Source organism: Apteryx rowi, unplaced genomic scaffold, assembly GCF_003343035.1.
Source record: "Apteryx rowi isolate R43461 unplaced genomic scaffold, aptRow1 scaffold_48, whole genome shotgun sequence".
Classification (NCBI taxonomy): Eukaryota; Metazoa; Chordata; class Aves; order Apterygiformes; family Apterygidae; genus Apteryx; species Apteryx rowi.
The window spans coordinates 585,451-611,436 of record NW_020450738.1 but is presented as its reverse complement, the minus strand read 5'-3'; the positions used below and the strand labels follow the sequence as shown (position 1 = coordinate 611,436).

Here is a 25,986-nt window from a genome sequence, read left to right as displayed (position 1 = left end):
GGCAGGTCCGCGCCGCCGCCTGCCCGGCGCCCCGGGCCCGGGGCTTCGCCTTTCTCCTCAGGCCTTTGCGGCCGCGCAGCCCTGAGCGGGGCTACGGTGCCTGCGCGGCCCGAAGGTGAGACATCGGAGGTTTTTTATTTTTTTTTCTAAGTGGTTTTAGGATGTAGTGAGCACAGCTCCTCTGTACGTGCCTACGCGCTCTATATTCCTCGCAGAGATGTGGGAATCGCCAGCCTCCCTCAGGCGCAACATCCCCCCACAAGCCTGACTGCAGCCAGGAGGGTGGAGGAGGCTCTCTGCAGCTCCGGGAAGGAGCCCGTGGTCTGGCCCCCGCACCCTGCACCCGACCTTGCCCTCCACTGCACTGGGAGGAGGAGGACGGACCCCCCAAGGCCTCCTGGGGATGCACCACAGCCTGTCCCCTTCCCACGGGGAGGCCTTGCGAGGTGGAGGGCTGTCGCGTCAGGGCTAGCCCTAGAGCTACGTGTGCAAGCAAAAACGTTTTGACGTTTGCGTTGTGTTTCCCCGGGAAATTTTTTGTTTAGAAGTGGACCAGGACAGCTATTTACTATTCTTGTAAGCGGTAACATGAATAACACTGGCAGTTCCTATGCATCAGTCAGAAAAGCAGTGGGATGAAGATGCCATTCCACTAAGAAGACTGGAAGAGACTCATTTATGTTTTTTGTGCGTCTCTGCTAGTGTAGGAAGGACAGCAGCATGGCTGTCCTGTAAGCATGTGTAAATACTACACAGTTATTGCTAATTTCATGAAAATGAGGAAGTGCTTGTCTACGCGGATACACTTTTAAAATGCTAATGTAAACGGAAATAGAAAATTCTAAAGTATATCTCAAGCTATGACATATGCATCTAGGAGTATGTTTCAGATTACCTTAAACTGTACATCACAAAAATACATACTTTTGAAGTATTTCACATATGTTCATTTTTCTCTTTTAATGAATTTCCCTTTAACTCTTACACATCTGCCTAACAGTACACAAGGAGGAAATCTGTAGAGTTTGTTATTAGCCTTTAAATAAGGTTAAATTGCCATTTATGTAAGCGTAGATAATTATTGTATCCATCCAAATTTGAGAGTAGGATTTGGACTTTTTTGTGACTTGCAAGATTTGAATGCAGCCTTCTAGAATGTCAGTACTGTCATTGCAGATTTTGCAGCTTCAGCATCCTGATGATGGCTTGCCTCAGAAATGCAGYTGCTGTCTGAATGAGGAGTACATAGAGATGTATGTAGCCTGCATTATCATTTAATACAGCCCAGTAGCCTGGATCCAGCTAGCTCTGGTGCTACAAAATCAAGACAGGTAATTCAACTCCTGCACATTGCTACAGGTGGTAGCAACAGCTGTCAAACTATTCGGATCAGACTTAACTTTTTTTCACATGAGACCTTTGCTTTCTGCTGTTCCTTGAAGAACTGTTCCACTGGCAAATTACAAGCTCAGTTTTTCCTAATGCAGATGGGAGCTGACTGAGAAATAGCATAGGTAATAGCCAAAATACATATCTTCTGCTTGCTCTTTATAAATGTGTTCTTAGGTTACTACAGTAATGGAACAGTGTCTTTCCTAAATACTTTAGCTCTCTCAGCTTCCTGAAGACTGTCCTTAACTCTTTTATACTCAAAATTGCAAGTTTGATGACTGATTTCTGTTGTGTTTGTCCTCCCTCTCCATGTGGATTTCAAGGAGATTGTACTGATTGTCTCTTGGAAACAATAATAATAAATCAATGTGAAAGAATGTCAGAAAGATAATATGAATCAGGACATAAAGTTCTGTTAGATACAGACTGAACTCTGTGGATGAGAGAGTTTTTAGCATCAGCTGGTTCCTGCCCTTCCAAATGCATAAATGACTCCCTGCATACTAGAGTTTGTTTGTATTCCAGAATATTTCATGTGCAATAATTATTATAGCTCTGGCAAATTCTTGTTTTATTAAGCTTCTTTAATGATTAGATAGGGCTTCAGTGAATTAAAGAAAAAAAAAAGTAGAATGGTATTTTCATGTCACATACATTGTTTGAAGTTTTCACCGAATATCCAGTATTGAAAATAAGTTATTTTCAGAAGAACTTACATATAAAGAGTCCAGAACAGATATTTATTTTCTCATAAGCAGTAATATGAACGTGACACTCAGTATGGAACAAAGGTTTATTTGGAACAGGCTCATCAGATGCTGCTCCTGATGGTCTAGGTTAATCAATTACAGAAGAGCTTTTCTAGCATTTTGGACTGATAAAGCTTCACAAACTTTCCATATGTCAGATTAGACTATCCTGCTGTTTGAGCCTCTAATTATTATTTTCTGTGGCTGCAAGATGCTCTCTCCTCTGCTTGACTATTCATCTCAATAGCAAAATACACAGCTGCAGATACAGATTTCACAAATGAGCTGGTTTGGTTCTCTTATTGTATGCTGAGGGAGGTTTTTCCTTGTTAGCTCTTCCTCCGTTTGCCCCTTCCTCTGTCACTTACAGAAAGTTTGTGATCTGATGCTGTCTTTGGTAGCCTGATACTGAAATCCATGACCATCGGTTAAGTAATGATAGATGCTTTTACGCTCTCCATGGTTTCTTTGTATGTGGTGGATAGATTTATTTATTCTTGTTCTTCTGTTCTGAAAGCTGCTTTGTTTGTAGCAAAGTTTTCATTCAATCTCTTTCAGGTTATCATCTTGTTTGCCTATCTTACTGAGAGAGAAAAAAGCAGTTATCAAAGTTTCTTGGTTGYGGAGAAAAAAGCTGAGGAAGAGACTGAGTAAATTCCAAACAATAAATAGCCACAACTAAATTTTAGGAAATTCTAGTTATATCACAGATTGGCTTAAATGTTGAGTGTTGCAGGCTTGAAGGTAGTTTCCAGTCCTATATGCCATCAGGTTTTGTGCACCAATATGTTGTGGTGGGAGAAGGTTCCCATCTCAGAGCAGATGCTTCCTCTTGCTCTGCACCTGAGTGCAAAGCTTCCTCTTCATTCACAGAAGAAAAAAAAAAACAAAACTGCTGTTCTTTTGTGCAACAGAGATCAGCCTTCCCTTAAATCAAGTCCACCTAATTTTTTTTATAACAAACTTTTAGCCACGGAACAGATGGCTAAGTTACATTTCCCAAAAGTCGGCAGGCTTTAGTGTCAGTTCCCTTTCCCAAATACAAGAACCCGTCGTAGGACTTGATTTTGTATCGGTTTCGAGCGCTGTGCAGATGAGACCTGTAGGTAGCAGCAGTGTTCCAGCGCTTGCTGCTCGGCCCAGAGCACTGCTGAACGCAAAGCGCCTCCAAAAGAAACGAGAGAATAAGTAAGGCACCTTTTTGCAAATCAATGTATAGTTTTTCTTCTCATCTTCTCACACCTTTCAGTGATTGTGAACCAAAGAGTGTAATTTTACTCAAAAACAGTGACTTACAGTCTTGCTTAAATGACTGCCCCATCCCAGGAAAAAAAAAAAGTTGTTTGTTTAACTTTCAGGGCATAATTAAAAAAAAGGAAAACTATGGCCAGCAAAACGGGGAGGGGGAAAGTCAGTAATGATTGATATGTAAGTATACCTTGTCTTCTGTATCACTCAAGGCTATTACAGGACACCATAATTGCAGACAGACTTTAAACCCCAATAAATGCTTTTACGTAGCAGCCCCCAGGCCTCACAGACTAGCCAGTGCTTTCTGTTAGGACAAGGCACTTTGGGAAGATGTGCCTGTGTTCAGGCAGAAATTGTGGATTTATTAAATGAGATTGTATCGCCTGTGTCCTGCATTCAGATCATAGGATTATAATGGTTCTTCCAGGTTTTTAAGTTTTTACAAAGCAACTACTTAAAGCTATTTGAAATAATTTTAATTTATTCAGAATTTAGGCCGGTAAATCACTATCATCAATAGGGATGGTTGTAATTCTAGATATTTCAAAATACATGAATGTAATAAAGGAGAATTTAGCTTAAATAGCTGAGCATCTAATAAAGTTGGTGAAGAGACATACTTGCTGCAAAGTGTAAWTAAATAACCCCCAATGCTATTAAAACTTTTGATAAGAATTTGACAGAAAAGAATTGAAATCTTTATTTCCTTTTACTGTTTCACTTCAGTTTCAAATAAGCTGAATAGATAGCTGTAAACTACCTCTCAAAAAACCCCTAAAGGGAACGATTTCATCCAAATGAAACTGAAATAAATAGAAATATCACAAAACTGTTGTTAACATTATTAGGATGGGGGCTAGGTGAGGATAGCTCCTTGCAGATTTGAAGCCACAGGATAGGGCTTGCATCTCAGTCCAGGTCTGTGCCACAGTGACCTCATGTGGAGCGAGTTGCTGCTCAAAGTCCCCAAAACCTGATGAGCAAGAGAGCTTCCGTGTCCCTTGGTCTCATTTCCTTCCTGGGTGGAAGCTCTCATCACCGCACCGCTGAGCAGAGGGCGCGAGGCGGCTGCCGTCGTGCCGTGCAGTCAACGGGAGAGGTCAGTCTCTTCCACAGCAGACTGGTTACCCATAGAGCACAAGTTTCCTATAGGACACAGAGCTGCGAAAGAAATTATTCCTTTTAAGGTAATTGCATCTAACAGTTTTCCAGGAGTCCTAGATATTTAATCCCTATTATCCTCAGGTGTAGTCCCAGGGGATACCATGAAATCCATTAACAGAACTATAGAAATATTTTCACTTTGTTCACACATGGGGCTCACACAGGGTATGAGCACTAGTTTAATCTTCTACAATTAACTTGATTCTTCCCTTCTGAATGTATCACAGATTGCCTTGGAGTGTTTATGAAAAGCAAATTATACTGTTTTATTTTGTTGTTGTTGTTGTTGTTAGAAAACCCTTGATGCAGTAGATATCAACACAGTGATAGAATTTCTTCATCGATTTTGAGATGCCCAAGGATGTATTTATTTAATGCATTCCCAATTTCAGTGGTCAACACAAGAAGAGATTCTGACTAACCCTATGTTGCCTGCAATATATTCAGACAGGAAATGCAGAATAGAGGTGAGAAAAGGGATGAGAAATTACCAAGGTTCTTAGTGAAAATGGGCTTGAAGAGAAATTTGGCAAAAGAAAGGGTTTTTTCTCCCTCATTTCCTCCTACAATTTGCACTGGCCAGTGCCTCTGCAGCCCAAGCTCATCGTAGTCATGTCACTGTAAGGCTTATTCCCTAGACTCCAGACTTAAACTAGGACTACATTCCCACCTATGTGCAGCAAGTTATATAATAGCCAAGTCCTCCCAAATCTTTATATGCTTTCCTCCAAAGTAGGATGGCCACAGCCATGTTGCACAAAAATCGCTACATATGGGATCCAAGAGATACTTATTTAATAATTCAGCCTTCTGAGTCTCTTAACTCTGCCCTTAGAAAAAAACCTTGCATTCTCCAGACTCTTAAAGATGTGACTTCTGGGACCAAATATAGTTAGCATGCCTAACCACATAAAACTTACTCCTCTTGTTTGTTCAGTTCCAGAAAGTCCAATTTCCCTTTAGAAGAAAGAAAAGCAGGATTTTTTCAGGTCTGTGAACTTTAACAGGGACATGGAAATCAGATCAGAAAGTTGCCCTTGATTCTTGCTAATTTTTTTTCTAATCTTTGCTCACTGTGTACACTTCCAAGAGCTGGATCATGTATATTTTGAGATGGTAATGAGAGATTAAATGCCTCTGGTTAGAACAGCTGTGTTATGGCACGTGGTTTGGTTTCCACGGATTTAATAATGTAGATAATGACATGAAGATTACATGTTCCCAGTTTCAGTTTTACAAGGAAAACTTTCTAGGAACTTTCTCAGTCCACTATTTAATACACACCTGTATTTGAAGCATTTAGTGCATTTTTTCAGGTCTCCTCAGAAATGGCCAAAGTCTCTTTTAAAAAAGTGTCCACGTTAGAGCAACGTTCTTCTCTCTAAATAGATGGTATGCACTACAAATGCTTTTTCTATCCAACCCAGCAGCAAAATAATCTCAAGAAACAAACCTGAATATCTAGGAATTATGTCTAAATGAGAAAATCACCTTGTTAGTTTGGGTGGCTAGTAGTTGCGGCATGCATGGGCTTGTCGATGAGAGAGGTCTCTGTTGCCAAAGACCAGCGTGAGGGAAGTGGCTGGAGTCAGGCAGCTCTTTTTGTGGGCCACGTGGTGGCCAAGTGACCTGCCGGCAATCTGGGCCAAGGTCTGTGTCATGCCCAGCTGGCAATCTGTGCACTATGACTACCTAGTAATTAAAGATCCAGAGAGGAGGAGGCTCTGGACTCCGTGTAATCTGGGTCTGTGCTGTAGTGATTTGGGGTAGGGGGTAGTGTTAGGATTAGAGAACTGAACATCTTCAGACCTGGAATCCCACCAGGGAGTCCTGCTCTACTCACACTTGCTTGTTAAGCCTACCCATAACTCAGTCCTGCAGCAGAGCCCAGGGTCCCAGGTCCACCTCTGTAGTGAGTTACAGCCCCCATCTGACCACAGGCTTAGGTTCAGAGCACATGTGGGACTAAATGCCTATTTGACATTTTTAGAACTAGCAATTATTGATGTCTTCGTTCACGTCCCAGAGATATTGCTATTGCAGTATCAACTCCACTAACTACACCCAACTGTCTTGGTGTAAGTACAGGAGCTTCCACGTTACAGGTGCTGTAAGGTTTTGTGGTGGTCTTCAGGTCTACCAATCCRCTGGAAAGAAACTCTGAAACAAGGGGCACATCCAGTGCATAGCTAAGCAAATGCCAGTGTTCTGCAATATCTGTTGACTCTGGAGCAGATACATAATGTGTCTTATTCCCAAAGTCTCCAAACATCATCTCCAGTGTTGTCAGCCACTAAACAAACGGATTAGATCCTGTATACGTTGAATTCAAAGCACTCAAAATTGAGCTCATGAGAAGGCATACAAAGTGGGGTGTTAATTTCAAGCACTTTATTGGAGAGAAAAATACTGCAGGAGAAAGACAAGATTGATAGGGATACAACATACACTTTTAGGTTTAGATAAAAGTGTCTTAAAATACAGAATGAAACTGTTTAAACTAGAGAGTAAGTTATAGGAAGAAAGCTGAAATAGTTTTAGGTGCCTGTTTATGAAATTCAATGTCTTGTGTGATCTTATTCTGCAGCTCATTTACATAATTTTTTCTTCTCTTTTTCTTGTTTTCAGTTCTTTTTGAAATTTGCCATTTTTTAGCTTTTCAAGCTTCAAAGTTTAGGTTCAAATAAGATGCAAAATGTATGCATATACTATCAAACTTCATAGCCCCATTCCTCTATGTGACTGTACATGGATGCAGGGACAAACTGCATGAGTAACACTGAAAGCTAAGTAGTGGAGAAAGTTATTTTAGCCAAATAGAATTATGTTATGTCAGTAGCTCCAAAAACATTTGAATGTTGCATAATTTTGCAGCCTATGGTGCTTTTCTTGCATATTGCATGTTCTTGCAGGATATTGAGAATCTGGGTCAAAAAGGGGATGTAAGTTACTTTCTGAGGGCAATATTTGTAATTGTAAAGCTTTTTCCTTGCTGGGGAAACATGGGTTAATATGCTGCTCACATCTGTGTAATAGAAACCCAGAAGTCATCTTGCTGGAATTATGGATGCCAGGCATTTTCCAGAGCCTTGTCAAAAGCTCAGTTCATTGCCAGTTGCTAATTTAAAGCTACATATGCCCCATGACAGGACAATTTTTTCTAAAAAGAATAAGAGCCTAATCTTAGAAAGGGTACAGATGCTTCATTATTAAGATTTCATGGACCTTAATCAGTTGAACTATTGTTCAATGCACTGCAAATTCTCAATATTGATTGCTTCTTCTCTTACCAGCAAATGACATGAATGATCATTTACAAGCCAGTGGCGGTTTCATCTTCCATTTTGTGTTGAGACATTTCAGCTACTCTAAAAACCAATACTTTGTCACATTAACACCCAAGACTCGTCACCTGTCGGGGTCCAGGTTATAAATAGAGATCCTCTCTAGGAACACAGTCTTACCTGAGACGTTCCTCTGCAAGTATTGTGCGGCATGATGATTGCACGGCTGTTGCTTGGCAGTCGCTGTTGATTCCTCCTGTGAAGGGAGGAGGCGGGAAGTACACCTACCTTTGTTATATACAGCCTTCCCTGCCAGTATAAAGCTCCTGCTAAAAGAAACAAAAAATGCGAGGGCACTGTTGATTTTGCTGAGTGGGCAGATGTGTTTAGAGGAGGATTTCTTTGGAGGATTGTGTGAATGGAGGGCAGGGTGGGAGAGGCGTCATCCATGTTCTCATCCAGGTCCTTTTAAACGCACCAGGTTTGCTCTGCTAATAGTATTGCTTTTCTGCATTTAAACTGCAGATACACCATTTTTTTGCAACACAAATACAGTCGGTCAAGTTAGCACAGTGGTATTAAAAAATATTATGTGACCATGCAGCTTCCCCATAGCTATTTATTGTAACATGGACTACAACAGCTGCACTTGGATTCCACGTGACATACATGTTTGGCCTGTGCCAACATATCAGTCAGCCCGTCAAGTCCTTTATTTATATTGCGACTTTCATAGCAGCAATCTCACCCTGCTTCAAATGTTATAATTAGACCTTGAAAACCAGTTCAGATAAACATAACTCAAATGTTAAAAATCTCAAACTGATTGACATATGCAAGTAAGGTAGCAAGGGTCCGGGGAGTTTGGTTTTGATGTGTCCTTGCCAACATGACTTCAGCACAGTGGACTAGCTCTGTTTCGAAGTGGAGAAAATGCAACTTTAATGCAATGGTTTCACTTTGCAGCAAAAAAATGATTCTCTCTTGGCTAAACTGAAGACAATTGGCTGTGCAAGGACTGCCCAGTATTGCTTGGTATATTTGCGGTGGTGGTGATTGTGTGCTTTGGTTACATGAGCTTGCAGCAGGTTGGGGTTTACTTGTGTTTATCTGTTGCAAAGTTTGTATAGCTCAAACCTTGTCAGCACTGTGGATTTGCTCCAAGTATAGCCACTCATCTAATTTCATTGGAGATAGGCAAAACTGATTGAAAGGCAGTTGTACCCAGCAATGCAGATGACTGAAATATAAATCATAATTGAATGGAGAATTTGCCTATGACCCAAGAATAAAGCAGTGAGGATTTTGGTCTGTTTGAAGAGGAAGAATTAAGGAAGTTGAGATTTGAGACAGAGAACTGATGCAATGAAGAAAATTGAGGAAACTCTTAGAAGCATGGGGGCCATATTATGGCCTAAGTTGATTTCAGGAAATTAAGAATCTCCTCTTCAGACTCAGAGATTAATTTTGCATATATATATTCAGTAGGAGACGTTTCTTTCTTCCCACATCTTTGATACATTTTAAGACAGAATACCTAGAATTGGAATTTGGGAGCTCTTGTTGGTTACCTTTATTTCTTGGCACTTCTCCATTTTTTAAATTTTATGTGGGATACTTGCAGAGGAAATTGGGGGGGGGGGAATGCTCCCAGAAAACCCTAAATTTGAGACAAGAAGTTCACAAGATGCTAGTTCTCAACATCATTGTTTTTATGAATTTTAAAATTTAATGAACTGCTTGCTTGGCTTTAAAAGCACTTGACAGTCCAACATCATGTTTGCGAAAAGGTGGAATATGAACCCAAAACCTTGGATGGTAATCTATTAAGAGGTCCGTTCATATGAAAAGGGGAAAAGAGCATTTCTGTCCTGAAAATTATAGTTATGTAAACTACATTTTTGTCCATAACAACCCAGATCTTTGCAGCCATGCAAAACCAGATTGTCACTTCAGCCAGTGCTGGCCAAAGTAAATGTGGCAAAGCAAGTGTTTTATGAACTGTTGTAAAAAKTATATACTGTGCATGTATAAGCTACTACAAATAGTGTCATAACTTCACATACTAAACATATTATTTCCCTACAGTATTTCTGTAGGGACCATAGGATCCTGCTAGTAGTAAGTGTTCTTACATTTCTGAGAGCCAAATATGTCACACTCTAATATAAGCAACAAACATACACAGAAGCAAAATAGCTCTAGAGCTGCAGTGGCCCTTAGTACTTCAGCTGCTGCTGCTTGCTCTGTTTTACTCGACAGACCAATAAGCTTTCCATCTAAAGGTTTCATATGCTGTACCAGTGTCAGAGAGCTATCAGTTTTCATGCTGGTGGCCTGGTTCAAAATTATGCTCCTTTTGGAGATGAGTAAACAGAAGCCCGGATGAAGTGAGTGGTTTGGTGAGGTCAAGCAGCCTGTACCACAGCTGGGAACAGAACCCAGCTGTTTCTACGAGCTAATCCCTTTCGGCGTTCACAAGGCACTTGTCAGCTCTTCCTACCTGCCACAACACTAATGGAAGCCTGCAAAGCACCAGCTCCAGCGAAGGAAGTGGTACAGTAATAAAAAGTATTCATGAGATTTAACCTATTTTTAAACTGCTAAAATCAAGTTCCTTTGTTTAGGAAATACCACTGTTTAAGAAATAGTACTGAAATTCACAGTAGTTTTACTGTAGGTTTAATAGCAGTCTGAGGTTGGCTTGAATAAACTGAGGCTCTGTAAATGAAAAGGCCCCTGAAAAAAACGCTCCGAGTAAAAAATGTGTAGAGATCTTAGAACAGAGCAAAATGTTTATTTGCCTTAGATGGTGATAATTATTTTGACTTCTGTATAGGTTGCCAGTCATGTCAGAGTGTTCCTGGCAAAGCTGCAGACAAAGAATTTATAGCAATCCAGTCTGGATATGGCCCTTTAGAAGCTGGACAGCATTTAATCTGTGGCTTATTTTGCAGGTGATAAAAAAAAAAAAACATTTTAACAACAGATACGTGTTCATAATCACGTTCGTCAAAGGAGAGTTGCAAATCCAACATACCTTGGAGATGTCTCACTAGCATACAAATAGGGATTGCACTTTCAGCATCTCCAGAAAGAAGCCTGGGGAGTCAGATAGGGGTGGGCAGTTTAGTTAATGCCAAGAAGGAAAATGTCACTTTGGTTCTTTGTCTGCTATCATGGTTACAAGAAGGCAGTGGCAGCCCCTGTTAGCGCTTTGAAAAACAGCTATCGGTTTTTACTTGTTTGGCATTCAAGGTGCAAACTGCTCTTTGGAGTTAGGAGCAATGTATTTTGCTTGTGTTTTTGTGTTGCTTTGCACCATGGGGAGCAAGACTTGACTGGCTGCCCTGTGCTCCCAGCATGCAGTTAAGTACTGTACTGTAAGGTTCACTTCAGAGCTGACTTACAGGGAGTATTAGCTATCCTTGCAAGTTAAACTGCCTGACACCAGAAAACACCTTTTATTTCTGTTCTGCTCTTAATTTCTAGTGTTCTTTAACATTAGAAATATATAGAAATGAAATACGTTAAAGAATAGTTGTCCAAGGGCAAGTATGTAGGCCACAAGCGAGTGACAGTAGCAGAGAAAGAAAGAGGAAATCTTATCAAAGAGGAACTTGCACGTTCTTGTTGCAGTGAGTACTGTCAGATCTTTCAAGCTGATACAGAGCAGCTCCTTAGCGACAGGAACGTACCCAAAGAAAACTGCAAGGAAAATATAAGCTGCAGAAGGTCCCTCTTGATCAAAACGAAGGCTCCAGGGAATCCATGTGTTTCCAGGCTGCTAAACAGATCTTGCTTAATGCAGTTTTTAGGGGCAGGGAGAAGAAGTACTGTCCACAGCAGTCTCTGTGAAAATTGCCTTTGAAGCCTACTGCAAAACAGCAGAAGATGACTGAGATATTTTGGAAAGATGTCCTGTACTTGCAGAACATCAGTGAGCATGCACTGAAATCAAACAGAGGTAAAGCAAACTGGTACCTTATTCACTTAGGGGAAAAAAAGGCTGAGAAGGTATCTGTCGGAGAGCCCTTCCCAGAAGCTACCGTATTTATACACTGAGAAGCAAGGGTCTCACGTAAAGATAGGCTTGATTTGACCTACCTTGTTGATCTACTGCTAAATAGCGCTGAGAACCAAATTAACAGGGAGAGGGTTCTTACCCAGACTGTTACATGAATCAAGCCAGAAGGCGCGGCTTGAAAAACACCTTTCACAAGAAACAGGATTGGTAGTGTCCATGTCCCATTCTTCTGGGTTTCTGAGAGTGTTCCCACTCATAAGTTGAATAGCTGTGTCTGTTGTAGGGAACCAAAGCCACTGAGCATCTAACCAAAAGCACTATGTTAAGTTGCAAGCAGAAAAGCAACTCCTTTCATCTGAAACTTCTCAACTTTGCTATAAAATAATCACATATAATGTGATCCTGTAATTTATAGGATGGTTTGTTATAGTAATATTTTTGCAGAAATAACTAGAAGAAAAATCACTTTCATAACCCCACTCAGTCAAGAACCCCATTGGAAAAACATGTTTCTGCATATAAACATCTGTGGAGATTGGAAAAGTGTAATTAGAATGTATCTGAATGAATGACCATGTAGACAAAGCGATGAGTAGAAATTATAATGCTTTTTGGCACTAACCRTATTTAATGTTCATTTTCTAGGAGCAGAAGTCACCTAAATTCTATCATTCGACTAAATGATAATAGTCCCCTAAAGAATAGCTAGGTTTTGCATTTTAAGTGCAGTCCCATGCACTCATTGAGTTCCACTGCCGGAGGTAAAGTCATGCTCCCAAATCTAGTCTTAAGAATAATTCATTCTGGTCTTTCTGGCTGCATAAAAGACTTTGAAAACATGACTGAAAGCTGTTGCAGAATATCTAGTCTGCCGTGCTAGAGTGCTGCTGAGAAGTCCAACTCACTGCAGAATGACAGAGTCAGAAAAGAAACTTTTCTCATGGGAATCGCAGCAAGTAGCTGTTCTGGTGAGTCCGTCACATTTCTCCAGAACTGCTAAGAACAAAGATAATATTCTGAGAGTGGAAAAAAAAAAACCAAACAAAATGCCCCACCTTCTCTAATGAGGAAGTTTGTTCAAGCGTTACTAGACCAGATGGAAAGAAGCTCTCCTACGCCTGCTACGTGCCTGCAAAACCAAGTAGGTCAGATAGGACGGTGGTGTTATTCTAAATTGGTCTGACTAACAGCAGCCTCATTCAGGCACCTGCTCTCCTACAGTAGGTGTCTGCAGAGTTCAGTAACGGAGGTAACTCAGCTCGTTACAGTGAACGTGTCTAGAGAGCCCTGCAGTTCCATAGGGCTAATTAAAAGTATCTTACTGGGAGGGGATTTCTTATGAATTCCATATTATTCCATATCTGTTCAAAGGAAAGCTGGAAAATCAGAGCTGCAGTTTAGTTTATTGCCTTTATATAAGGGATTCCTTCCTGCTTATATTTTATTTCAAAGGTTGCATTCAATGTTTGGGAATACACAGTTGTAATTTGTAGAGAGAGAAGGAAGTCAGCATCCAAAGTTCAGATTTTGAATAGTCGCTGATTTCACTTTTGAAAGGCCCTGTTCAGAGTTAGCTAAAAATACTTGCCTTTAGTGTGTTTTGGGAAGAAACTAAGCATGTGACTGAAAGATGGATATCCAGGAGTTTTCCTTAATCAATCATTTCCATTTTCCTTTGATCATTTTCCCCCCCGTTTAAGTGGGGATATGGTTTGAGCTCTCTTCTTAAAAGCCCTGTGGCTAGATTTTTAGGTGAGAACCTGCACCTCTGTTCTATTTCTAGCACAGCCCCCGGCCAGCTGGGGCAAGGCAGTTTATCTTTGCACGATACTTCCCCATTTGCAAAACAACTCCTTTGCTGAGTACTGCAGGCTGGCAGGCATGAGCCAAATCACTACTATAAAGGAATTTGTTACGCATTATACTTTATGCAATAGGGCAAAACGTTATGGTCAGATACTCAAAAACAAATTAAGGACCTTGTAGGCTCAAACCAAGTGTGAGAAACAGGGTCTAAAGGGAAAAAAATAAATGCCCTCAGCGTGATGGTGGAAAGGTCAGCTCTTTTAAGCTTTCTGAGCACAGCTCCATGGCAACCCCCCATTGAGGACAGCTGAAGGAGATGCACTGAATCAGCATGTCACTCAGCTGCTTTGGCCACTCGCCCTTCTTGCCCACTCTTTGGGCTTCCCTGGCCATCACACTGTCTGTATTTATATCACACTCCTCAGATACTGCAGTGGTTGCTGTGGTATAAATACAGCTAGACTAGATCACACTTGTCACTGCTATGTCCAAGTATGGTGTAAATATGATTTAGCAGGTAGGTCTCTGGTGGAATGGAGGCTTTTGGCTGCTTTCTGACACCGTGACTTCTTCCACGACTGAACTTCCACCTTGGGACTTTGTGCCTGAATTTACATTGAAGAAAGTTGGGATAAACTTGGGGCAAATCTGCTTCCTTCACTACAGCATTGTTTTGCACCTTGCTATGGTAGACTCAGACTCTAAGGTGGGATAATCATATAGCACCTTTACAATCCAGGAAACCATAGCACTGTAAAAATGTGAATGAATTCCATAGAAGCCTGCATTATTTCTCTGTTTCAGGCAGGGAAACTGAGATGAAGACGTTATGTTACGTTACTTGCTCTGAGCTGGCCAGAGTGAAAATGCACAGTGGCCTGCTAACACAGATATTTAGTTTTCAGGCCAAAACTGGCTCACATCCAGATAGTATAGAGTGTGGGCTGAGGAATTCTGATTTGTCTGCAACTGCTTTGCCAAACATGCCCCTGCAGCCGAGCAGCAAAGCGAGTCAGAGTCAGACTTGGGGATTGCACCGTTACTGGCTTGGTGGTGGTGGTGGTGAATTTCTGTTTGGTTGTTTGTTTTTTGTTGTGTCTTTTCTTGTGTACCTGTTTTTAGCTACAAAAACAGCTAGGCCGCTGTTTTTCACACCCGGTAAACTCAAGGTGTGGAGCAATTAGTAATATAGGAAGGAACCATTAAACAACAGTTAGGTGCTCGTTACATGTGGGCTGAGCTTCTCGTTTTATTTTGGCTCGTTTTTGATAAAACAACTTTTTTCATTGTAAATGTGGGACATGGAATAGCTATTTGGAAATGCTTGAGATGTTTTAGGAGCCTCCACATAGGAAAAAATGTGTGAAACGTAACAGGGTTGGAGGAAAAGAAATTATTTAGGGTTCTGCTTCAGAGTTCCAGGAATGTTCCCAAGGGAGGTGCATATTGAACACTCGTTTTATTTTGGAGAAAGTTTCAACATCAAAGCTGTCAAGCATGACAATTCAGCTACTTGATTTTTTCTTTTTTTTTGTAATTAACTAAAAATCAGAAACCCTTTCCTTTGATATCACGAAGTTTGGTTGGTTGGTTCTGTTAGTTGAGCAATTGCATAATGCAACAGAGGAACTGATGCTATTTTTAGTGAAGCTAATTATTTATTGAAAAAGCTAAAATTTCTTCTGGTGCTTAGATAATGAAGCAGGATCCAAAACTGCAGGTGTAAATCAACCATTTGTTTTTGCACTGAGACATCTGTGTGGGCAAGTTTAGTGCTTTAATTTCTGCATTCTGAGCCCCCTCCTTTTTTGTTGTTTAATCAGAATAGCAAATTCTGTACACCCAAATGAAGACACTTAGTAATTTCTGGGTCATCCTGAAAATCAATTTATTATATTTATATGGAATAACTGTCAAGGGAGCGGATAGAGAGTAGAGATAGCGATGACAGTTTGTAATTTCTGTGGAGAGTGTGAAAGAGGTCTGAAACTCTTCCAGGCTCTGCTTAAAGGCTGATCTACTAAGTAATTGCTCTGAACCCCCTCGCTTCCACTTGGGATAGTCTTGCAGCTGTCCAGATGAGCAGTTAAGGTGGCTTCTCACCTGAATTTAGAGATCAGAGTTAAGTTTCTACAGCTGCAGACAGCACATGATATCTGAAGCCAAAGGTGTGGAAAATGGAATCATCTCTCTTGGCAGAGCTTTGTCCGACAGCCACAGAGCTGCCCAGTTTTTCTCATCACATCGTCTGATTTTTTTTTGTTTGTTTGTTTGTTTCTTTTAACAAGGAAAGAAAAGTAGACAGGTTCTCAACAAGCAGTTGTGCTCTTTGTGTAATTGCTCTGTTGCAGCAATCTTGCCTCATCCTGATATCTTGTGAACAGGAAGAGAAGATAAGAGATGCTGCAGATCTCGTAGACCTAACTTCAGTTAAACCTATTCTTGACTTAGCATCCAGGCCTCTGAGCTGTATTGCTTTGAGCCATGGAAAGTGATTAGAAAGAACTAGAGGTTCTGGGAGACACATTCGTGTCTTGTGATGTCTTGTGGATTAGCTAAGGATTTCTAGTTTGTCTTTTTAATAAAGTGTGAGGAACCCTGTTTGCACTAGGCTGTRCACGTACACCATTCCTGAAGTCAATATAAAGCATGCGTTTTGAGTCAAGCCAGTGTAAATCATTCATCTAAAGTAGCACAAGCCATAGCTCCCAGCACCAGCTTTACAGAGAAGGGAAGAATGTGATTATTGTATTGTCTTTCCACGTATTCTTTTCTTAGAAGAAAGTACCTGACAGGCATTTCAAGGTGGCGTCAAGGAAAAACAGCTAGTGAGTGCCAGTGCGACAGTGTCTTCATTCTTCCCTTGATCAGCAGGGCTCAGAAGAGCCTCTTGGTTTTCCTTGCTCCCCAGTAAAGTGTCCAAGAGCCGTATGGCAGGTTAGCAGTATAGACAGGTCCCATCCCAGCTACAAAGCTATCCCAAGGGTTTCTCTTTCTCATAGCCCTGCTGAGCACAGCTGGCTGAAGGTATACGTGTTTGGAGAGGAAGAGAAGAAGGAACTGGAACCAAAAAGACCTTTCAGTTTGGTCACAATTTTATATTACAGTTAATCTTTTGATTTAAAAAATGGTAAGATTTTTAGCTATTATTCACTTTAAAAATCAAATTTTTCCTCCATCTGAAAAAGGGGGAGACATTTTGTTCATATGAAAATATTTTCTTCCAAATACTTTTTCCACTAGTTTTATTGCTTACCATGAGGGCTCATGCATAGTGAAGATCCTGCAAACATCTGTAACCTCACTGGATTACAGATGGTGCTGCTTCCTGTCATAAAAATGAACCACATTTTGAGCTGTCAGCAGGATCCAGGCCTTCAGCTAGAAGCCACTGAGACTGAGATGTTCTCATTGCTACGTGCGGATGCACAGCATAAAAGAGCAAAACTGAGGCCTCTAAGTGTCTCTGTATCACACAGAAGATACTAGCAGCATAAGAGGAAGTCAGAATTAAGGCAAGGGCAGAAAACGGTGGGATTACCCGGGAGGCAAAGGAAGACATGGAGACTGACTGTAAAACCCTGTCGTACCTAAAGAATCTGTAAAGAGGCTACAGTATTAGTATATATTAGCACTTAAAACTGCAGAAGCTTGGAAAGAAAAGGATGAAGTCACAGTAAGGACCTTAATAAATTCACAGCCAAATAATAGGGACAAAAGCTGAGAATGTCCTTTGCTTTTAGGGGCTCATTTGTAGAGCTGTTTTTTCTTTGAGGGGGAAAAAAAATACTTGTTTGTTTATTTTTCCTTTTAACAAAATTGAAATTATAATGCCATATAGTAAGAAAGGTTTAAAAAAAAAAATTTTAGCATTTGGGAGTTTTTCTCTTCCATATTACAGTCCTTTTTCTTACTTTTCTAACTTATTAGCTCACTCTTTTCCTGTATTTAAAATGGTTTTACTGCTTTCATCTGAAGCAGTAGAGAAGGGGAAAAAAAAGTGTGGGCAATAGCATGCTTTTTTCCCACTAAATATGAGAAAAGTATTTTGTTCCTCATGATTTTAAAATAAAATAGATCTAATCAGAAACTGTCAGGTAGAAAAATGTGTGTGTGTATTCACACACACACTCAGATTGATTTGGGCTTTTTAGATATCGCTAGAGGGGGAATGAGCCTTTGAGTAACTGAAGCTTTTTGGGGTGAGGGGAGAAATGGTTCTCTGGAGATGTTTCCCTAAAGCCAGCAGAGCGAAGGCAGAGCAGAGCAACGCCAGGATACTGAAGCAGTGTGCCAGCTCCCTTGGCAGGGTTTGGAGCATGGAAACAGGTTGGAGGTGCATATGAGGTCAAGAGAAAGCTTGGTTGTTTTTTTTTTTTTCCAGCATAGGACGTGCAATGACATACTTGCAAGCAAATAGACAGGAGTCAGACAAGCTAGTGAGAGAGTAGTTAAGGGGTAGATAGGAGCTATATAAAGTACTAAACAAGGAATGATTGGAGAAGGAAGAACCTTGAGTTGAGAGGTTAGAGTCAGATAGTAAGAAAGACAACTCAGAGTATTAGTCCTAGCAAGTACTTCGCCCAGACTATATTTAAATAGCTTTCAGTATTTGTGGGTCATGGTATAAACAGCTGCTCCTTCTCAAGGATAATGTCATTGAGGATAAAAACAAAATGTGAAATTGAAACACATGTCAATCTTTGGGTTTTTAAAACAACTTATACATTAAGACAATCAGATGGTTTTGTTTCTGTTTTGGAGTAGGGATTAGTATTACCTTTTGTAGGAGGGTAGTAGGAAACATGCTTTTTATTGACTTAATTAAAACAATATAGTTGTTTAATCTTAATACTATGTATCTTTGGAGCAGAATGCAATCTGTGATAGAGGAACCCAGCCCCTACTGCAAATTCATAGATTAGAAAATTTTGTTTTACAAAAAAGTCCCTTTGTGGGTATGTATATGTAAGTGTATACAACAGGAATGTGGAGTGACAGAAGGGGTTTGCAGGGAGGAAAACGCTGACATGAAGAGTCAATGCGGAAGCTGTTTGGGGTAGGTAGAGACGTACAGACTTCCCTTAAAGTGCTACCTCGGAACTAGGCAGGTAGAAGGCTGGTAGGTATTTGGAACATGATTATTTGTTATTTTTAGAGAGTTTATGTATCTGAATAGACTGTCCCTTGGAGAACACCGGGACTATGCAGTGCTTTATTGCTTGCATATTTGGAAAGCAGGACAGGGATAGCATTTGTTTAACGGGAAGTGAGAGCAGTATGCATCACTTTCTCTGTATGGTGCTGTAGAAGAAGAGATCTGAGAGGAATGGTCACCCTTAACAGATGGAAACAACCCTATTGTTTTCCTCAATAGCCAAGTTGTGAATGGCTTATCTCGTTTGTTTTATAGTCCCTGAGGGCAGGAGTGAAAGGGTGAAGGATTTCTGAAACATGAGGAGGCCAGAGGTACCCAGGCTCCATCAGAAACATAGTCCAGAGGTCACTGATAGCTATGGCATGGGAGAGACAGTGGATGAAGATGAGGAATGTAAGATGGAGGAGCTAACAAGCTGGCGGAGATCCTGGCTCAGCATTCATTACCCGGAGAATACATCCACTTTAAAGAATTTTCTGCGTGTGAATTCCTTGTAGATGGGCCTAGTAACACACAGCACCGCCTCAGTGGAGTCCAGAAACCTTACCCTCCTCTCCCCCCGAAGGAGAAAGTAAGGCTCTGAGTTTTGAGAAATAACTCTCGCTGAGGATTATTTCAGCTTGATAGCTGCCAGATCTGTGCATTCACTCTACAAGATACTACTGCCGCTCAACCACGTGGAGCTTGTGTGATATTTAGGGTGCAGTGTATCACCTTTCCTCGGAGCTCAGCCTAGTGAGGCACAGGCAGCTCTCTGCAGGCTTGGAGAGGGTGATCTAGCAGAGGAATTCCAGCCTCCAAACCCTATCTGCCGTATGGAATTATTTCTGCGCAGACTAACTGATGTATGGAAGGGTAATATTAAGCAYTGGCATATAAAAGTACATGTTACAAAGTCATCAGAAAATTGCRATTAGAAGGGACCTCTGGAGATGATCTAGTCCAACCTCCATCTATAAGAGTGTTGCCCAGTGGCTGTGCAGCCATTAAGGACTCTTGTGTGAGGTTTTCAAAAGGATTTCCATCAGTGCAGTAATTGCACCATAATTATCCCATTAGATATCCATGACAAGCAAACATGATGATAAAAATTGGGGGGAACATGAAGACAAAACGACATCAGAGCTCTTAACTCTTAATCCCCAGTAGCATTTGAGTTAAACCGGAACTTTGAATTCTTAAAGTTGCCCACTGGTACGTGTGCTTTTGCATCTAATCTTTTGGTTAAGCATTCCAAATGTTATGTATTCCAAATTAGTAAACTGTACTACCTTACTGAGTTAACTAGTGCTTGTTCACACTGGACTGGCAGACCTTATTTTCCAAATAGTGAGGAGGATGTGGAAAAACAGTAATACACAGTGAGAATAGTGAAAGCATGATTGCAGAGCATTGCACTGTGTGACTAATATTATGATTATTTTTGGAAAGAGTGGAGGGTCAAACAGCCTGTCAAGAAAGGAAATGTGAGGACAACAGATAACCATTATTGTTCTGTGGCATATGACACAAGAAGAATAAGAAAATAGCATTGAAGAAGTCTTGCAGAAACTTTTTTCTCTCCACAAAATCCTTCTCTGTTTTTTCCCCTAATATGCATATATTCACACATCCTTTTCTAAGACTCTTGCAGTACAAGTTTGGTTGCTGATAAGAAGAAATGGATTTTTGGTTATGACTCCTACTCCATCGTTCCTCACAAATCCAGTTACCTTTACTGGGATTGTGACACTTGAAGGGAGATTTGGCCTATTAAGTGCAGATGCGTGGAACAGCAGGGATGTGCAGAATCCAGTGACGAATAATGTGACAACATTTAATCAAATGTTAGTTTGGTGAAGAACAGGAGCTCAGCAGCTGGCGTAGAAAGAGCTCAGTACAATTCGGCACTGAAAGCAGAATGGAGGAAGAGGTCTTTAGTGTAAAGCAGTTGTAGAATGATTGTCACCTTTTAAAGGATGGATTAACTGTGTTTTCTGCTTCAAAGGTGGGGGGGATTCTGCACATACTCCCACTTCTGTGATCGGAGCACTATGGTGGTGGGTTTACTGCCCCTCCGAAGCTCATACGGACAGTGATAGCAGTGTTAAAGGAAACGCTGGCCTCTCTACGAGTTTCTGGAAGCCGACAGCACAGACGCATCGATTCCAGAACTGGTAGTACGGCAAGGTGACACTGGCAAGTAGCTTCTTGTTCTTTGCAAAGGAAGTTGTTCATCTGCAAATATCTCAAATTAAAAAAAAAAAAAGTATGACAGAAAAAATAACCTTAAAAACAACCAAGCATAATTCAGATGAGGCCAGTATAGATCTTTGTGCCCCTCTAGTGGCTAATCTACTACAGAGGTTATGAGAGCCTCCCAGCTACCTGGTTACTGTGTGACTACCCAGAACTGCCACAATTGTCGTGAGATTGAGCTTTCATCCACCTAAATCCCCAATATGGCCCGGCCCTGCATTTTATGCTCTGATAGCTTGAGTTCAGTGCATGAATCCCATTCCCTTCTGCGCAGCACCATTTCCCCAACGGGAGGAATGTAAAAAAATCACCCTCTGGCAAGGAGCACTGCTCGGGAAGACTACAGAGGTGGATATGAACAGGCTGAGGATGAGAGGGCTGCAGTCCTGCCATTTCTGTGGGAGGGCTCTAGCGGCAGGGCCATTCCGTAAGCTGTGGCCCCACATTGCTGCCAGGCATCTGTATCTGAGGCTAATGTGGCACCTAAAGGCAGGAGATAGTTTGGGAAGGCAAATCTGTTTCATGTAAATTTGCTGAACTCTGCAAAAGAGGCAGCATTTGCTCCAGCTTTCTCTGTTGCCCGCCCTACACCTCTATCACAGTTAGCGTTTTGATCCCTGAGAAAGCAGATGTTTTGTCATGCAAATCAAAGAAAGTTTGGATACTTGTTCTTAGTGCAACATAGCTTGCCAAGTGGCAACACCCAGTGCAATGTCTGGTTTGGGCGGAGAGCCATTTAAAAAGTACTGTTTTGTTGAGTAAATTCTGCAATAGAACCGGCAGGTAGTTCTGATTTATGTGTGACATAACTGGTGTAGTTTCTTCCCTGAGGGATATCTGGATCTAAAAATAAGTATGGCACAGTTTGTGTTTTTGGCAAGATGGCACAAATACTTTTCAAATTACTCTCTTCACTAGAAAACAATTGTACTCAGTCCTCTGACAACTCCAGCACCTGCTGCCTTCTGAAGTTTATTTACAGTGTGAATCGTCAGCGTGCCTGGAAATGACATAGGTCCATTTTAGGTTCTAGAGACTTGGAATACATGAAAACCTTGCCTTTTATGGGACCTACTGAAAAGTTATTTTTTTGTTGTTGTTGTAGGATTGGAGTGTTTATTTTCTTTCCCATCCTGTGCCCTTCCTGTAGGGAACAAATACAGCCTATGTATCTGAGGTTCTGCTTTCTGTTCGCTCAAGGACTTGCAGACCTTATACAGTTCTACCCACCTGAGTGCAGAGGACCTAATGTTTCAGTTTATCATTTCACTGTGTAGAAGTCAAGCACCAAGCAATCTTTGCCACTCTGTGGTCTGTAAAGGGAATGAATAAAGTGTGGTCACATCCATAATCTTCTATTTCCACAGAGCATTGAAAAGGATATTTCTATACAAAGACCCATTTAAGCTTTATTCATTAAAAAACAGGTAAGCTGTTTAAAAAAAAAAAAAAAAAAAGCTAAGCTCTCCTGCTACTTTCAAAGAAGTTGTGTATGTTATATTATTCTCCAAATTGCCAGTGGCTTTGCAGCCGTAATCAAGTCTTTGACTCTTACTGCCTCAGTTTCCCCATCTTGGAAAGTTATTTACAACATGCAGCCATATACATTATTATAAATATGTGTACATCAGAGTTGTAGAAACTTAATACTTCTAAATGCCCTTGGGTGTTAACAGTGCTATACAATAGGCACTAAATATTGTTATAGTAGCAGTTACTTGACTAGGCCGGCTYATTTAACAGCATAAGGGACATTAATAAATATACCGGTACTATGAGTTCATGACTCAGCTTCTAGTCCCTTTCCTAAGGATGTGGCATGGTTTCCCAGGTTGTAGGAAGAAAGGCTGCATTAACTTTGTGTGTTTGTGTGCCTGTTCCTGTCTGTTTGCATAAACAGTAAATTCCGGGTTTTCTCTGAATGAAGAGCACATGTGGAAGGGAGCAGGGTGTCGAGATACTGAAGTTAACATCAGATGAGCTGGCTCTGGAATCAGAAGCAATGCAGTCATGACACTGAAGCGCTGCGCTGGAGGTAAATGCCCTGGCAGAGATGCTGGCCTAGTTACACATGACAGTCTAACACCGTCCTTCCTTCTGGGATCTGTGCTAGTACTGCTGCACTGCAACATATTGATGTGTACGTATGCATAAGGATCTGGGGGTCTCTCATCCTGTACTGTATTGCACACAGAGTGGGTATGTTCTGGGTGTCCTTGTGTATCTCTCTAGCTACGCACACTGTTCACGCGTGCAGAGCCAGAGCCTCTCAAATGGCCCCCAAGAGCTGTACATGCCCCCTGTGCTCCTGTGCTGAAACAAAACAGCTGCAACTCAGCTCTGTTCCCCTTTGCCACTTACGGCAGCAAGGCATGGCTGGCAAGGGTTTCTCTCTCCTTAAAATGCCCAAATATCTTCTGCCTTGAATGACTGTGACCTATCTAGACCCTGATTACACTTCTGCTATCCCTGATCTTCCCTTGTGCAGATTATTTCAATATGGTTGACTTAAACCCTGGGAGCTTCAAACCCGCTCTTCCTGCCCTGAATTACTGCTGCTAAAATTTGGGCACAACAGCTGTCTCTTCTGTCCCATATGCTGTTAGATGCCAGTCTGCCCCTTCAGGTCCATCTAAGCAGATCCCCTGTGTTACCATTTAGCATGTGACCCTCCAGGGTGCGTACAGTGTGTCCCACGCAGGCCGTGTCTCGGAGCACTACTGTAACTATGCAGTATTAGCTGATTGAGTAAGTGTTGTTACCACATGTATCGTTGCAAACACGTTTCTTTGAAAAACATATCTAAATTGAACATAACTAATAGGTTACAGCTGGCAGACAAGAAGGTGTTGTAGAAGTCAGCAATAATCAAAATTTCTCTGGGCATTCCCATAGGGGTAGCAGACCAGTTTAAAGTTTGAATAAAACAGTTGCGATCTTTGTCCAGCAGAAACAAAAATGAGCCTCACTTTGCCTCACTGTTCTTCAGGGGTAGCCAAGCTTTCGGGCAGAGGTCGATTCTGCTCTGTAAGAAAATGGTGCTAACTGTTGCTTTTTACCATATGGAAAGTTTTAAGGCAACCACGCCAAGAAACCTAATTTAGGAACAGCACAGCAAAAGGATAGCTATCAGTTGATTAAGGTTACTGAAGCCTCACTGAACCCTCCTTGCTGAAACCATGGAAAAGTTTCATCTGTTCCTCTTAAGTGTCACTGAAGAGTTATGGCTGGAGCAAGCAAAACATGCAAAGGGCCCAAGTGCAGCCTGGTCACGTCAAGGTGGTAGGGCAAGACCAGTTCGTAATCCTTGCCTAAATCCAGAACCAAGATTGTCAGCTGTGCTAATCGCCCCCCTGCCGAGGGTGTAAAGGGAGCTGCAGGGCCAACAGGAAGAGCTGAGGAAAGAAAGAGACGTTTCTCTGTGTTGCTGCCTAAGGCTCCTGAGGGGATTCTGAGAGTCTCCAGTCAAGATAAAACATTTATACGAACATTTCCTCCAATACAGACTGTGACTTTGCAGCCACTGTATAGTCTATAGCCACAGATTCCCTTTTTCATGACTGGGAGCTGCAATATCCTTGTTCAGTTCTTAAAGAGCCTCTGTTAGGGGGCTCTTCTAGGAGCCAGGTGTCCAAACTACCCTTTGCTAATGCAGGAGATAATGCTGGTGTTCACACTGGAACAGGACCTGCTACTATCTATAGATGCAGAGGGGTTTTTCTGGGTGAAATTCTTGATCATAGAAATGTACAGGTAACTTCAGAGTCAGAGAAAGTTGCGTCTTGCCTGAACCCAGTGTAGGCTATTGCAGTCTGCTGCTCAAACCAGCAGAAAACGCTTGTTTCATTTTGACTGGTTTAAGCAACACTGTGCTGCTTTCTTTCTTTTTTTTTTTTTTAACAGGCTTAATCAAAAATTACAAAGGGAGAAGCTGGGTCAGATTGACTAAAGCCAAATTAAAAATGACATGTCCCCAGAACTACCTGTTTTGTGCCTATAGTCTAGTGGGATGTGTACCAGGTTTCTTCTGATCGCTTCCTTTTCATCACAGCCTGTTTCAGCCCCTCAAAGCTTTTGCTGGAGCTCTTCTATGAAATTTGGACTCCGATTTTACAGCACCTGGAGTGACCAGAGGCCTGTCCCGATTGGAGCCTTTGGCATGGACCGTAGTACGGACAGGGAGCAATAGCAGTAACAGAGCACCTGCTCTGCCAAAAACGGCTCAGGCGCCCGGCTTCAGAGGTGGGCCAGCTCTTGCCAATTGCTCGTCTGATGCGCAGAGATGCTACACAAGTTGCATGTGCTGCCATTCACGTTAATAAACTGTAGCGCACATTGACAAAAAGGAACAGAAAATCCTGAGTGTTGTTTTGTATCAGATCTGCATTTCAGGCATCACAAAACTCGGAGCTATTTGGATCCAGGGTTTTTGTTTAGTTCCTTTAGTCTGACTGTAGAATTCCTCTCAAATTCCATTCTTGTCCTTGGTCCGAGGAGATGTTTCAAATTAAATCCTGAAAGTATGCAATCAGGTATCTTGGTCTAGACCTCCTTCAAGTGTATAAAGTGAATTTTCTCAGGATGCTGATAAAGTTAATTTCTTTTGGCTACAGCTCTGTGAATGTCCAATGAAGGTCAGAATATTCTGCCTGGTCGTTATTAGTGCTACTTGTCTGATGTAATGAAAGATTAGGAAAGCACAGGCTCTGCTCTGCTCCCAATACTAAAGTGAGAGCAGTGAAGATATTGTACTGGATATTTCCTCCTGTTGGCAGCTCTAAGAGAGCACTCTGTGGAGAGCTCATTTTCCATATAGAAAGGTCACATGAACTTCACACTTACTGGATTTTACTACCCAATTTTGACATCCTTCCTGATGGCTCTACCACATGTCTAGCTCAAGCTCTTCATCCTTCA

At 41.5% G+C, this 25,986-nt stretch overlaps 1 long non-coding RNA gene across 1 annotated transcript; it reads left to right on the top strand.

The window, feature by feature from the left end:
- The first annotated feature begins 903 nt into the window (after positions 1–903).
- LOC112972226 lies at positions 904–25,646 on the top strand. Its single transcript, XR_003255593.1, has 3 exons — positions 904–1,331; positions 22,970–23,209; positions 25,121–25,646. It is a non-coding gene; the product is annotated as an uncharacterized LOC112972226 (long non-coding RNA).
- The last annotated feature ends 340 nt before the right edge of the window (positions 25,647–25,986 follow it).